Genomic DNA, 14,414 nt, shown 5'->3' with positions numbered 1-14,414 from the left:
CTTTTTTATGGCCAAATAACATTCCATTGTATGGATATACCACATTTTGTTTATCCATTTGTCTGTTGATTGCTGTTTGGGTTTTTCTACTTTTCAGTTTGTATGAGTGACGCTGCTAGAAACATTCATGTATGAGTTTTTGTGTGGGTTAATGTTTTCTTTTGGGTGTATATCTAGGAGTGGAATTGCTGGATCATGTGGTACACAATGTTTGAGGAACTGCCAGATATTTTCCAAAGCAGCTGCACCATTTTACATTCCCACCAGCACTACATGAGGGTTCTGATTTCTCTACATTCTCATCAGCACTTAATATCTGACTTTTGGAATCCAGCCATCCTAGTGGATTTGAAGTGGTATCTCATTGTGGTTTTGGTTTGCATTTCCCTAATGACTAATGACGTTGTGAGTATCTTTTCATGTGCTTATTGGTCATGTATATATCTTCCTTATAGACATATCTATTCAAAAGACGTAGAGAATGGACTTGAGGACATGGGGAGGGGGAAGGGTAAGCTGGGATGAAGTGAGAGAGTGGCATGGACATATATACACTACCAAATGTAAAATAGATAGCTAGTGGGAAGCAGCCGCATAGCACAGGGAGATCAGCTCGGTGCTTTGTGACCACCTAGAGAGGTGGGATAAGGAGGGTGGGGGGGAGATGCAAGAGGGAAGGGATATGGAGATATATGTATACGTATAGCTGATTCACTTTGTTATACAGCAGAAACTAACACACCATTGTAAAGCAATTATATTCCAATAAAGATGTTAAAAAAAAAGAAGTATCTATTCAGATCCTTTGCTCATTAAAAAAAATTATTATTAAGTTATAAGAGTTATTATAAGATACATAATTTGCAAATATTTTCTCCCATTCTGTGTGGGGTATCTTTCACTTTATTGATGGTGTCTTTCGAAACACCAAAATTTTAAATTTTAATGAAGTTCAATTTATCTATTTTTCTTTCATGACTTATGCTTTTGGTGTCTTATCTAAGAATTATTTGCCAAATCCAAGGTAGTAAAGATTTACCTTTATATTTTGTTCTAAGAGCTTTATAGTTTTAGCTCTTATGCTTAGGTCTTTGACTCATTTGAGTTAACTTTTGTATATGGTGAGGTAAGGGTCCAGCTTCATTCTTTTGCATGTGGCTATCCAGTTGTCTCAGCACCATTTATTGAAAAGGTGATCCTTTGTCCATTGAATAGTTTTGGCATTTTTGTAAAAAAAAAAATTCAACTGATTATAGATGGATGGGTTTATTCCTGGATTCTCAATTCTATTCCACTGATCTATGTGTTTATCCTTGTGTAGGACCACACTGTCTTGATTACCGTTGGTTTGTAGTAAGTTTTAAAATTGGAAGGTGTGAGTCCTCCTACTTTTCTCTTATTTTTCAAGACTGTTTTAAGTACTCTAAGTCCCTGGCAATTCTATGTGAATTTTAGCATCAGCTTGTCAATATCTATAAGGAGGTCTCTGGGATTCTGACTGGGATGCGTTGAACCTGAAGATCAATTTGGGGAATACTGCCATTTTAACAATGTTAAGTCTTCTGATCCATAAACAAGGAGTGTTTTCCCATCTAATTAGATCTTCTTTATTTTTTTCCAACAGTGACTTGTAATATTCAGAGTATAAGTTTTACACTTATTTTGTTAAATTAATTTCTAAGCATTTTATTCTTTTTGATGCTATTGTGAACTAATATTTTCTTAATTTCATTTTTGGATTGTTCAAGTGTATGAAAAGACAGCAGTCTTGTATATTGAGCTTCTATCCTGCAATCTTGCTGAACTTGTTTATTAGTTCTAATAAACAAGTGGATTTCTTAGGTTTTTTTTAATGTATCAGATATAATCTGTGAATAGAATAGTTTCATTTCTTCCCTTCCAATGTGGATGCCATTTATTTCTTTTTATTGCCTTAACTTCCTGGGCTAGAACCTCCAGTACAATGTTGAATAGAAGTGGCAAGAATGGACATCTTTTCTGTTGCTGATCTTAGGAGGAAATCAGTCTTTTTATCATTAAGTCTGATATTAGCTGTGGGTTTCTCATGAAGGCCTTTTATCAAGTTTGAGGAAGTTCCCTTTTATTCCTAGTTTGTTCAGTGTTTTTATCACGAAGGGGTGTTGCATTTTGTCAAGCGCCTTTTCTGCATCTATTGAGATGATCATGTGATTTTTGTTTTTTATTCTTTTGATATGATTTTTTTTTTTTTTTTTTTGCGGTACGCAGGCCTCTCCCGTTGCGGAGCACAGGCTCCGGACGCGCAGGCTCAGCGGCCACGGCTCACGGGCCCAGCCGCTCCGCGGTATGTGGGATCTTCCCGGACCGGGGCACGAACCCGTGTCCCCTGCATCAGCAGGCGGACTCTCAACCACTGCGCCACCAGGGAAGCCCTGATATGATGTTTTATATTAATTGATTTTCAGATGTTGAAACAACTTTGGATTTCTGGGATGAATCCCATATGGACATCGAGCATAATTTTTTTTAATATGTTGCTGGAGTAAGTTTGCTAGTATTTTGTAGAGGATTTTGGTGTTTGTTTTCATAAGAGACATTTGCTTATAATTTTCTTGTGATGTCTTTGTCTGCTTTCGGTATTAGGGCAATACTGGCCTGATAAAATGAGTTGGGAAGTATTACCTTCTCTTTTATGTTTTGCGAGAATTTATGGAGAATTGGTATTCTTTTTTAAATGTTTGGTAGAATTCAGTAGTCAAGCTCTCTGGGCTTGGGCTTTTCTTTGCAGGTAGATTTTTGATTACTAATTAAATCTCTTTACTTGTTACACTTACTCGGATAGTCTATTTCTTCTTGGGTCAGTTTTAGAAGTTTGCGTCTGTCTAGGAATTTGTCCATTTTATCTAAGTTACACAATTTGAAAGGTTGGTAATAATGTCCCCTCATTCGTCTCTGATTCTAGTTATTTGAGTGTTTTCTTTCTTTTTTTTTTCTTGATCAATCTAGCTAAAGGTTTGTCAGTTTTGTTGATCTTTTCAAAGAACCAACTTCTGTTTTCCTTTATGTTCTCTTTTGTTTTTCTATTTGTTGTTCATTAATGTCCACTCTGATCTTTACTATTTCCTTTCTTCTGCTTGCTCTAGGTTTACTTTGTCCTCCCTTTACCAGTGTCTTATGGTGGAAGGTTTGGCTATTGATTTGAGATATTTCTTCTTTCTTAAAGCATGCATTTACAACTATAAATTTCCCTCTAATCCCTACTTTAGCTACAACTATTTTACAGAAGGTATAACTAAATTGCCTCTCCCGTAGACAGCATATAGTTGGGCCATGTTGTTCTTTTTAATCCAGTCTGATAATCTTTGCTTTTTTATTTGATTGTTTAATCCATTTACATTTAAGGCCATTATTGCTATGGTGGATTTATATCTGACATTTTACTTTCTGTTTTCTATATGACCCATGTCATTTTTTGTTCCACTAGTCCTCTTTTACTGATTTCTTTTGCATTAAGTAGATATTTTCTAATGTAGCATTTTAATTCCTTTAATATTTTTTTACCTTTTTTTTTCTTTTTAGTGGTTGCTCTAGGGTTTACCATATATAGCTTAGCTTATCAGAATTAGCTTCAGATTTATATACTAGCTTAGTTGCAGTGATGTGTAGAAATATTACTTCTATATAGCTCTATTACCTGCTTTTGTATATTGTTGTTATGTATATCTCTTAATGTCACAAACCCAACAAAACACTGTTATACTTATTACTTTACTAACTGCAGTTATTTCCTTAGCCCAAAAGAGCTTTGTTCCTACCCACTTCCTTTATGCTGTTATTTACATTTGTATATGTTGTAGACCCAACATTACATTATCTACGTATTATTTATACAATTTCTTTTTAATCAGTTATAAGAAGGAAGGAAAGAAATACTCATACTTTAAAAAATAATTACATAATTACCTTTAGTGGTACACAATTACCTTTGTGTGTGTGTGTGTATGTGTGTGTGTACTCAAGTGATAATGTGGGATTATTTGCTTTCAGCCTGAAGAATATACTTTAGTATTTCTTTAAAGGTGGGACTGCTAGCAACAAATTCTCTTAGCTTTTTTTTTTTTTTTCTGGGAAAGTCTTTATTGCACCTTCATTTTTGAAAGATAGCTTTGCTGAATATAAGATTCTTGATTGACAGTTTTTTTGTAAAAATTTGAGCAATTTGAATATGTTATTCCACTGCTTCTGGCCTACATTGTTTGTGCTAAGAAGCTAGCTGCTAATCTTGTTGGGATTCCTTGTAAGCAATGAGCTGTTTTTCTCTTGATGCTCTCAAGGCTTTTTCCTTATCTTTTTTTCTTCCCCCACCCCTGGCATGTTTTACTATGATGTGTGTTTGTGGATCTCTTTGTGATCTTATCTTGAGTTCATTAAGCTTCTTGGATGTATAGGTTATTTTTTCATAAATTTGGGAAGTTTTCTGCCACTATATTTTGGAATATTTTCTCTGGTCTTTTCTCTCTCTCCTCTCATTCTGATACTCTGATTACACATATGTTGGTGCACTTTATAGTGTCTCACAAGTCTCTGGGCCTAATTCACTTCTCTTCATTTTTTTTCCTCTCTGTTGTTTTGGCTTGTATAATCTCTATTGGTCTAGTGATTCAAGTTCTTTAATTCTTTCTTCTGCCAGTTCAAATCTACTTTTGAGCCCTTCTAAAGAATTTTTTAATCTCACTTATTGTATTTTTAAACTCCCAAATTTCAATTTGTTTTTTAAAATAATTTCTATTGGGCTTCCCTGGTGGCGCAGCGGTTGAGAGTCCGCCTGCCGATGCAGGGGACGCGGGTTCGTGCCCCGGTCCGGGAAGATCCCACATGCCGCAGAGCGGCTGGGCCCGTGAGCCATGGCCGCTGAGCCTGCGCGTCCGGAGCCTGTGCTCCGCAACGGGAGAGGCCGCAACGGTGAGAGGCCCGCGTACCGAAAAAAAAAAAAAAAAAAAAAAAATTTCTATTGCTTTATTGATGTTCTTTATTTGATGTGACAATGTTATCATACCTTTCTTTACTTCTTTAGCATGCTTTCCTTTAGTACTCTGAGCATGCTTATAATGACTATTTTGAAGTCTTTTTCTGTTAAATCTATAATCTAGCTGCTCTCCCAGGCAGTTCATTTTGCCTGCTTTTTTTTTTTTTTCCTGGTATATGGTTTACATTTTCCTATTTCTTTTCTTGCCTCTTATATTTATTTTTGTTGAAAACTTGACATTTTAGATGATATATTTTGGCAATTCCTAGTCCTTCCCCTTCCAGATTTGTTGTTATTTCTTGTTTATTTTTTTGTGATTTGCTGGATTGTTTTAGTGGAGTCTATTTCACTCCGCCAGTATTCGGCCTCTGATGCTGCTCCTCAGGGAGATGTAATAGCTTTGAGGATGCCCACAGCCCCTTGGATGACAGTGGTATTTGTAGGGCTCTCTTTCTTGCTTATCTTGACTATACCCAGCTGTTAAATTTCACTAATTGCTTGCTGGTTGCTCTAATGTTTTCAACAGTGCTCTGGGGTGCAAATTGCTCTATAAGTGAATCTGATCAAATTGTGACTCCTTTGAAGGAATAGTTTTTGAAGTATGTGTTTGAGATTTGTTCTGACCCCAGTGGGTCCCTCTCAGCTGTTTTATTCCCTGATTCTGTCTTATAAACTATCCAGTGTATAGTCTGGGCTATAGCTTCATTAAATCCACGAATATCCCTCTATTTGCTTTTCTCCACAATCTCCACTGTCTTGAGAGCAAACATTAGGTTTGAACTTTTCCATGCTCTTTTGCAAAGAAAGTCAGTTCCTTTGGGAAGACATGGTGAGCTATTTGTTTTATGGACTGCTTTCCCCCTAGGAAAAATCTCTGGAGCTCTGGAGGTGGGGATGGGAACAATGACAAATCTCTCTTTGAGTGACAATGCTCTAGGAGCTGAGCAATCAGTAGGTGCAGACAGTAGCCTGAGATCCTCTTGGCTTGCCTCTCCTTTGTGAAACCACTGCCTCATGAGGGCAGTCAGGGCCCCAATATTCTCAGCATGCCCTACCCAAGGTAGAGCCTCCATCTCACGAGAGGGGAGTGGATGGAAGAGAGAGACCCCAATTCTCAACTGTACTTACCTGGAACTTAGCCTTAGCAACAGTAGCTGGGGACAGGATGAGAAATGCTGAAGTCCTGTTCTTCCTGGGAAAAAAGCCCTCTAGGTGGTTACTGTGGGGAGAGGGAGACCTGTGTTCTTGGAAGCAGAAGCCTGGAGTGGAGTTTCTGCCTTGATGAGCTGAGTGAAAGGAGGGAGGCCATGGTCTTGGTTCAAATACCACACATTCTTACTTTTCTTACCAAATTTTTGTAGATGTTCTTGAATAGATGTTTCTTCATTTGCTAAACAGCAGTTGAACACTTAGAACCACTTACAGAGTAATGGGCAGGTCGATGGACACATATTCCAAGGGAATTTTCACTAACAGCTCCATCCTTGGGCTAATGTTGTGATAAGGTGGCTGGCTCCTCCTTCTTAAGATTCTTGTGATGAGTATCATGGTGCATATAGAAAACAGCCATTTCCCTTTTACTTTTACACTTGACATTGTGGACCGTGAGTCTGTTTTAATCCATATTTAGAACTGTGAGATTGAGAAAGCAGTTATTTTTTTTTAAAGTAACCAACAGCAACAATTACTATGGTTAATACTTATTAAGTGCTCTCTTTGTGGTAGACACATATTATTTCCAAAAAAATCTATAATAGACAGTAGATAATTTTATTTTTATTTCACAGATAAATAAACTGAGTTTTAGAGGGATTAAGTCCCTTGCTCAAGGACACATTGTAAGTAAATGGTAAAGCTGAGATTCAAACTCATGTGTGTTTGGCACCAGCACCCAAACTCTTAATTTCCGTTCTGTATTGCCAAGCGATTCTAGAATTCTGCAAGGGATTTCTTGCTGTCAGACAGTCTTCTGAAACTTCATGTAAACTTTCCTCTGAGGTGCCTTTTGAAACTTTCATATTTAAGTGCCTTGAGAGAAGGAGGCTTCTTTCTTCATCTGTTATCAAGAGATCACTGAAAACTAAAGTCTACCATAGCCATTCCATGTGTGAATAAATGTGAGTCTTGCTCCAGACTTTCTTGATTTTACAAGGACATTATCAGGAAGTCAAAACAACAGTGACAATAACAACAATAGGAGAAGCCCCTTGACTGTGTTAATAAGGCAGCACATAAAGGAATATGGAAGAAAACACACAGGAGTTTATCAAGTCTAAATCCTATTTAAACTTATTACCTCCAAAATCATTGGAAAATGCTTGTCAAAGGTCTTAGAACCAAACAGGAGAGTAGATTTTAAAACATATCCCACGGGGTGAGGTTATGAAGTAACCTTCATAACCTACCAATTACCGTGAGCGTCCATGGCTCACGGGCCCAGCCGCTCCGCGGCATGTAGGATCCTCTCAGACCGGGGCACGAACCCGTGTCCCCTGCATCGGCAGGCGGACTCTCAACCACTGCGCCACAAGGGAAACCCTATACTGTATCCCTTTAAACTTTGCCTTTTCATTTACAAAATGTCTTGAGATTTTGTAAATCAGTAAATAGAGACCAGCGACATGTAAAAAATAAATTATATTTTGAAATGATTAAAAGTTTACAGAAAAGTTAGAAATATATTTTTTAAAAAGTAAACCAAACCTTTTTCTCCCTGAATAATTTGAGAGTAAGTTATTGACCTAATGCCCTATCACACCTGAATACTCTAGAGTCTGTTCCCTATAAAGACATTTCCCTACATAACCATGATACAATGATCAAAATCAGAAAATTAAATCAATACATTATTTCCATCTAATCCTTAGATTCTTCAAGTTTTGTCAATTGCCCCCATAATGGCTTTTATAGCAAAAGAATCCAATTCAGAATCACAGGTTGCATTTAGTTCTCAGGTCTTTCTAGTCTGCTTCCGTCTGGAACATTTCCTCAATCTTCTCTTGATTTTTATGACTTTTACAGTGGAATATTGCAGGCCAGCTATTGCGTAAAATGCCCTCAATTTTGGGGTTTGTATGATGTCTCTGCACTCTGAGGCTTGGGTTGTACATCTTTGGCAATAATGTCACAGAAGTGACGTTGTGTGCTTCATATTGCGTCGTAGCAGAAGGCACACCGTTTGTGTTTGTGTCATATTGATGATGTTCACTTTGATCACTTGATTATTGTGGTGTTTGCCAGGCTTCCCCTCTGTAAAGTTACTCTTCTTTCTCTTTATTATTATTATTATTTATTATTATTATTTTTTGGCGGTACGCGGGCCTCTCACTGTTGTGGCCTCTCCCGTTCCGGAGCACAGGCTCCGGACGCGCAGGCTCAGCGGCCATGGCTCACGAGCCCAGCCGCTCCGCGGCATGTGGGATCTTCCCGGACCCCAGCATCGGCAGGCGGACTCTCAACCACTGCGCCACCAGGGAAGCCTTCTCTTTATTATTAAAAGGTATTTTGCGGGGAGGGACTTTGAAACCATGTAAATATGCCATTCGGCACTAAACTTTTTAAAAAATTTATTTGATCGAAGTATAGTTGATTTTCAATGTTGTGTTAATTTCTGCTGTACAGCAAAGTGATTCAGTTATACACACATACATATATATATGTACATTCTTTTTCATATTTTTTTCATTATGCTTTATCACAGGATATTGAACATAGTTCCCTGTGCTCTACAGTAGAACATTGTTTTTTGTCTATTTTATATATAGTAGTTTGCATCTGCTAATCCCAAACTCCCAATCCATCCCTCCCCCACCCCCTTCCCCCTGGCAACCACAAGTCTGTTATCTATGTCTGTGAGTCTGTGTCTACTTCATAGGTAAGTTCATTTGTGTCATATTTTAGATTCCACATATAAGTGACATCATATGGTATTTGTATTCCTCTTTCTGACTTACTTCACTTAGTATGATAATCTCTAGGTCCATCCATGTTGCTGCAAATGGCATTATTTCACCCTTTTTTACAGCTGAGTGGTATTCCATTGTTTATATGTACCACATCTTCTTTATCCATTCATCTGTTGATGGACATTTAGGTTGTTTTCATGTCTTGGTTGTTGTGAATAGTCCTGCTGTGAACATAGGGGTGCATGTGTCTTTTTGAATTATAGTTTTGTCTGGATAACTGTTCAGAAGTGGGATTGCTGGATCATGTGGCAACTCTATTTTTATAAACTTTTAATTAGTTAATTAATATTTGTATCAATTTATGGTTTCTGTTTTATTCAATGTGTTGTTATGTAATTATTTATTTTGATGCTTCAACTATCATGATTTGGCCAATAGAAGCTGGCTTATATGTCTTTTTGACATGTCCCCAGTATTCTTTAGGGCTTTCTTTTTTGGAGATGGGAGACACAAGAAGGTTTTCAAGTTCATCTTGTATTTTCCCCATCAGTCTGAAATCAGCCCTTTATCCAAAGAGCCCTGGTTTCTTACAGTGAAAAATGGCATTTAGAAGCCAAAATTTTGGTGGTAGATGTGTTCATTGATATTGAGTCATAATTGCTCCCAAGTCCTCTTAGAAGATAGAGCTACATATATACACATCAACATTTATTTCTGTACCTATTTATATATGTAGAAAACTTGAATTCACATTAATAACTCCAATCCAATCTAATACCGCAAGGCTTAGTCTAGGTTGCTCCATTTTTGTATTTGTAATTCCTTTTCCCAACAGTGAGGAATCTGGCTTCCATTTTTCTTAATATATTTACTTTTTGGATGAATCCTCTGTTATAATCAATTCCTATCTCTGCTGCTCCCCTCTCCAGCACTGATACCCTTATCACCCTGCTTGGTACCTGACATCCCATGTTTGACTACCTTCCTCTTTTACCTGACTCCTCATACCAGGCATCCCCTCCTCATGGACATCTTCCTCACCCCACTTGGAGTCAGACACCTTGCATTAAGCAGCTCTCCACCACAGACACCCTCTATATCTTGCTCAGGGCCATCCTGGTGCCATTCTCCCCACCAACTGCAGTTGGGACAAAAAACAGTGATTCTGTTCCTTAAGTTCTTTTATATTTGAGAATGTCTGCCTATTGTCTTTATATTTGATCAATACCTTGGCTGGATAAAATATTTCTGGGGTTTCCCTTTTTTTTTTTTCCCCTTAGAACTTTGTAGACAATGATCTATTGTCTCCTGGCATTAATTTTCTGTGAAGAAAGCTGAGGTCAGCCTAAATTATGTTTCATCACCCTGCCCTTCCCCTAAAAGGTTTTTATATTTCTGCCTGGAAAGTCAGGGTCCAGTAAAGGAAACAGAAACCTTACCAGGTATTTTAACAGAGAGAATTTATTATAGAGAATTGCTACCTAGCTAAGTGATAAGGCAGATAGAGAATACTAAGGTATCATGGAGGTAGCAAGTGCAAGAAGAGCTACTACCCGTAGGACTGGGAGAACAAAGTAAAGAACCTGGAACTATTAAAACATGGAGCTTTGAGGAGAACCTCAGACCTTTGGGGGACGGGGCTTTGACTGTCTGATGCTCATGCTTCTGGAGTGGAGGGTAGGGAGTGATGAGACTGGTTTTATGACTTTGGAAAAACTGAAAACTAGACCCAACTGTAGAAGAAACTGCTGGGGTGAAAAAGAAGCAATGGGTGATGCTGACAGTAGTAGGAAATCCACAAGAAGACAACGGGAAGTAGACAGAACTGAGCAAGTCCCTTCTTTATCCTCCAGTCTTTCAGTCTCCCGGTGTCAACCTCTATTGGCAGAACCTCCCCTGTCTGGCAAAGGAGAAATGGGGTCTGCAGAGTCCCAGCTGTAGCATCACAAAACTGGATATAGAGGGTGGGCTTGAAGTTGAGAAACAATAGCTTAATAACTGGAACAACACTTTAATTAGAATGTACATTGATCTTCAGTATTCTGAATCAATATTTCCTAGAACCTGGTATACACTTAATTGGCAGATGCCATTCCCCACCCCACCCCACCCCCCATTCAGGGAAATTCTCTTTTATTATATATTTGAAAACATTTTCTATACACTTAATTGGCAGATGCCATTCCCCACCCCACCCCACCCCCCATTCAGGGAAATTCTCTTTTATTATATATTTGAAAACATTTTCTATTTAATTTATTGGGTTCTCTACCTCAGGATTGCCAATTTTCCTTAGTTGGATTATCTTGGTCTTTCATAAGTATTAGTTTTTCCTCTAATTTCTTTAATCTCTTTGTATTTTTCTTCCCATCCTCTGTGCTTTCCTCAAGTTTTTTCTCTGTTAGTAATTTAGTTTTTAATGATACCTATTCTATCACTTTCTATTTCTATTGAATATATTATCTCCCTAAAAATATTATGTGTTCTTCAGTTTGCTTCCTTAATCTTTCTCTTCCTGTAAGCTTCCTTTATTTTATTTTTAACATCTTTATTGGAGTATAATTGCTTTGAAATATTGTGTTAGTTTCTGCCGTATAACAAAGTGAATCAGCTATATGTATACATATATCCCCATATCCCCTCCCTCTTGCGCCTCCCTCCCACCCTCCCTATCCCACCCCTCTAGGTGGTCACAAAGCACCGAGCTGATCTCCCTGTGCTATGCAGCTGCTTCCCACTAGCGATCTATTTTACATTTGGTAGTGTATATATGTCCATGCCACTCTCTCACTTTGTCCCAGCTTACTCTTCCTACTCCCAGTGTCCTCAATTCCGTTCTCTACACCTGCGTCTTTATTCTTGTCCTGCCCCTAGGCTCTTCAGAACAATTTTTTTTTTTTTTAGATTCCATATATATGTGTTAGCATACGGTATTTGTTTTTCTCTTTCTGACTTATTTCACTCTGTATGACAGACTCTAGGTCCATCCACCTCACTACAAATAACTCAGTTTCGTTCCTTTTTTGGCTGAGTAATACTCCATTGTATATATGTGCCACATCTTCTTTATCCATTCATCTGTCGATGGACACTTAGGTTGCTTCCATGACATGGCTATTGTAAATAGTGCTGCAGTGAACATTGGGGTGCATGTGTCTTTTTGAATTATGGTTTTCTCTGGGTATATGCCCAGTAGTGGGATTGCTGGATCATATGGTAATTCTATTTTTAGTTGACATAAATCATAGCAAGATCTTTTTTGATCCACCTCCTAGAGTAATGAAATAAGAACAAAAATAAACAAATGGGACCTAATGAAACTTAAAAGCTTTTGCACAGCAAAGGAAACCATAAACAAGATGAAAAGACAACCTTCAGAATGGAGAAAATATTTGCTTTTCAACTACAATCTCTTCAAATATTTTCTCAGTCCCTTTCTTTTTCTTTTTTTCTTCTGGGACCCCTATAATTTGAATGTTGGTGCGTTTAATGTTGTCCCAGAGCTCTCTGAGACTGTCCTCAATTCTTTTCATTCTTTTTTCTTTATTCTGTTCTGTGGTAGTTATTTCCACTATTTTATCTCCCAGGTCACTTATCCGTTCTTCTGCCTCAGTTATTCTGCTATGATTCCTTCTAGAGAATTTATAATTTCATTTATTGTTTTGTTCAGCATTGTTTGTTTGCTCTTTAGTTCTTCTAGGTCCTTGTTAAACATTTCTTGCATTTTCTCCATTCTATTTCCAAGATTTTGGATCATTTTACTATCATTACTCTGAATTCTTTTTCAGGTACACTGCCTATTTCCTCTTCATTTGTTTGGTGTGGTGGCTTTTTACCTTGATCCTTCATCTGCTGTGTGTTTCTCTGTCTTCTCATTTTGCTTAACTTACTGTGTTTGGGGTAAGGCTGCAGGTTTGTATTTTCTGTTGTTTTTGGTGTCTGACCCTTGGTTCAGTGGGTTGTGTAGGCTTCCTGGTGGTGGTGGTGGGGGGGCTGGTGCCTGTGTTCTGGTGAATGAGGCTGGATCTTGTCTTTCTGTCGGGCAGGACTGCGTCCAGTAGTGTGTTTTGGGGTGTCTGTGACCTTATTATGATTTTAGGCAGCCTCTCTGCTAATGGGTGGGATTGTGTTCCTGTCTTGCTAGTTGTTTGGCATAGGGTATCCAGCATTGTAGCTTGTTGGTTGTTGAGTCTTAGCATTGAGATGGAGATCTCTGAGAGAGCTTTCACCGTTTGATATTACGTGGAGCCGGCAGGTCTCTGGTGCACCAATGTCCTGAACTCAGCTCTCCCACCTCAGAGCCACAGGCCTCACACCCGGCCAGAGCACCAAGACCCTGTCAGCCACACAGCTCAGATGAAAAGGGAGGAAAAAAAAGAAAGAAAGAAAATAATAATAAAAATTTTAAAAATTATTAAAAATAAAGATTAAAAAGTTATATAAAAAGAAAGAAAGAAGAGAGCAACCAAACCAATAAACAAATCTACCAATGATAACATGAGCTAAATACTGTACTAAAAAAAAAAAGGACAGACAGAACCCTTGGACAAATTGTGAAAGCAAAGCTATGCATATGAAATCACACAAAGAAGCATACACACTCACAAAAAGAGAAAAACGAAAAAAAATATATATATATAAAAAGGAAGAGAGCAACCAAATCAATAAACAAATCCACCAATGATAATAAACTCTAAATACTAAACTAAGATGAACATAAAACCAGAAACAGATTAGATGCAGAAGGCAAACCCCAAATCTAGAGTTGCTCCCAAAGTCCACCGCCTCAGTTTTGGGATGATACGTTGTGTATTCAGGTATCCCACAGATGCAGGTACATCAAGTTGATTGTGGAGATTTAATCTGCTGCTCCTGAGGCTGCTGGGAGAGATTTCCCTTTTTCTTCTTTGTTTGCACAGCTCCTGGGGTTCAGCTTTGGATTTGGACCCACCTCTGCATGTAGGTCGCCTGAGGGCGCCTGTTCCCGCCCAGACAGGACGGGATTAAAGGAGCAGCTGATTCGGGGGCTCTGGCTCACTCAGGTGGGGGGAGGGAGGGGTACGGATGCGGGGCGGGCCTGCGGCGGCAGAGGCCGGCGGGACGTTGCACCAGCCTGAGGCGCCGTCCGTTCTCCCGGGGAAGTTGTCCCTGGATCCCGGGACCCTGGCAGTGGCGGGCTGCACAGGCTCCCCGGAAAGGAGGTGTGGATAGTGACCTGTGCTTGCACACAGGCTTCTTGGTGGCGGCAGCAGCAGCCTTAGCGTCTCATACCCGTCTCTAGAGCTCGTTTAGGCGGTCCTCTGAATCCCCTCTCCTCGTGCACCCCGAAACAATGGTCTCTTGCCTCTTAGGCAGGTGCAGACTTTTTCCCGGACTCCCTCCGGCTAACTGTGGCGCACTAGCCCCTTTAAGGCTGTGTTCACTCAGCCACCCCCAGTCCTCTCTCTGGGGTCTGACCTCCGAAGCCCGAGCCTCAGCTCCCAGCCCCCGCCCGTCCCGGCGGG

This window comes from Neophocaena asiaeorientalis, unplaced genomic scaffold (genome assembly GCF_003031525.2).
Source record: "Neophocaena asiaeorientalis asiaeorientalis breed wild unplaced genomic scaffold, Neophocaena_asiaeorientalis_V1.1 scaffold479, whole genome shotgun sequence".
Lineage (NCBI taxonomy): Eukaryota > Metazoa > Chordata > Mammalia > Artiodactyla > Phocoenidae > Neophocaena > Neophocaena asiaeorientalis.
The sequence above is the reverse complement of the archived record's forward strand: the minus strand, read 5'-3'. Positions refer to the sequence as shown.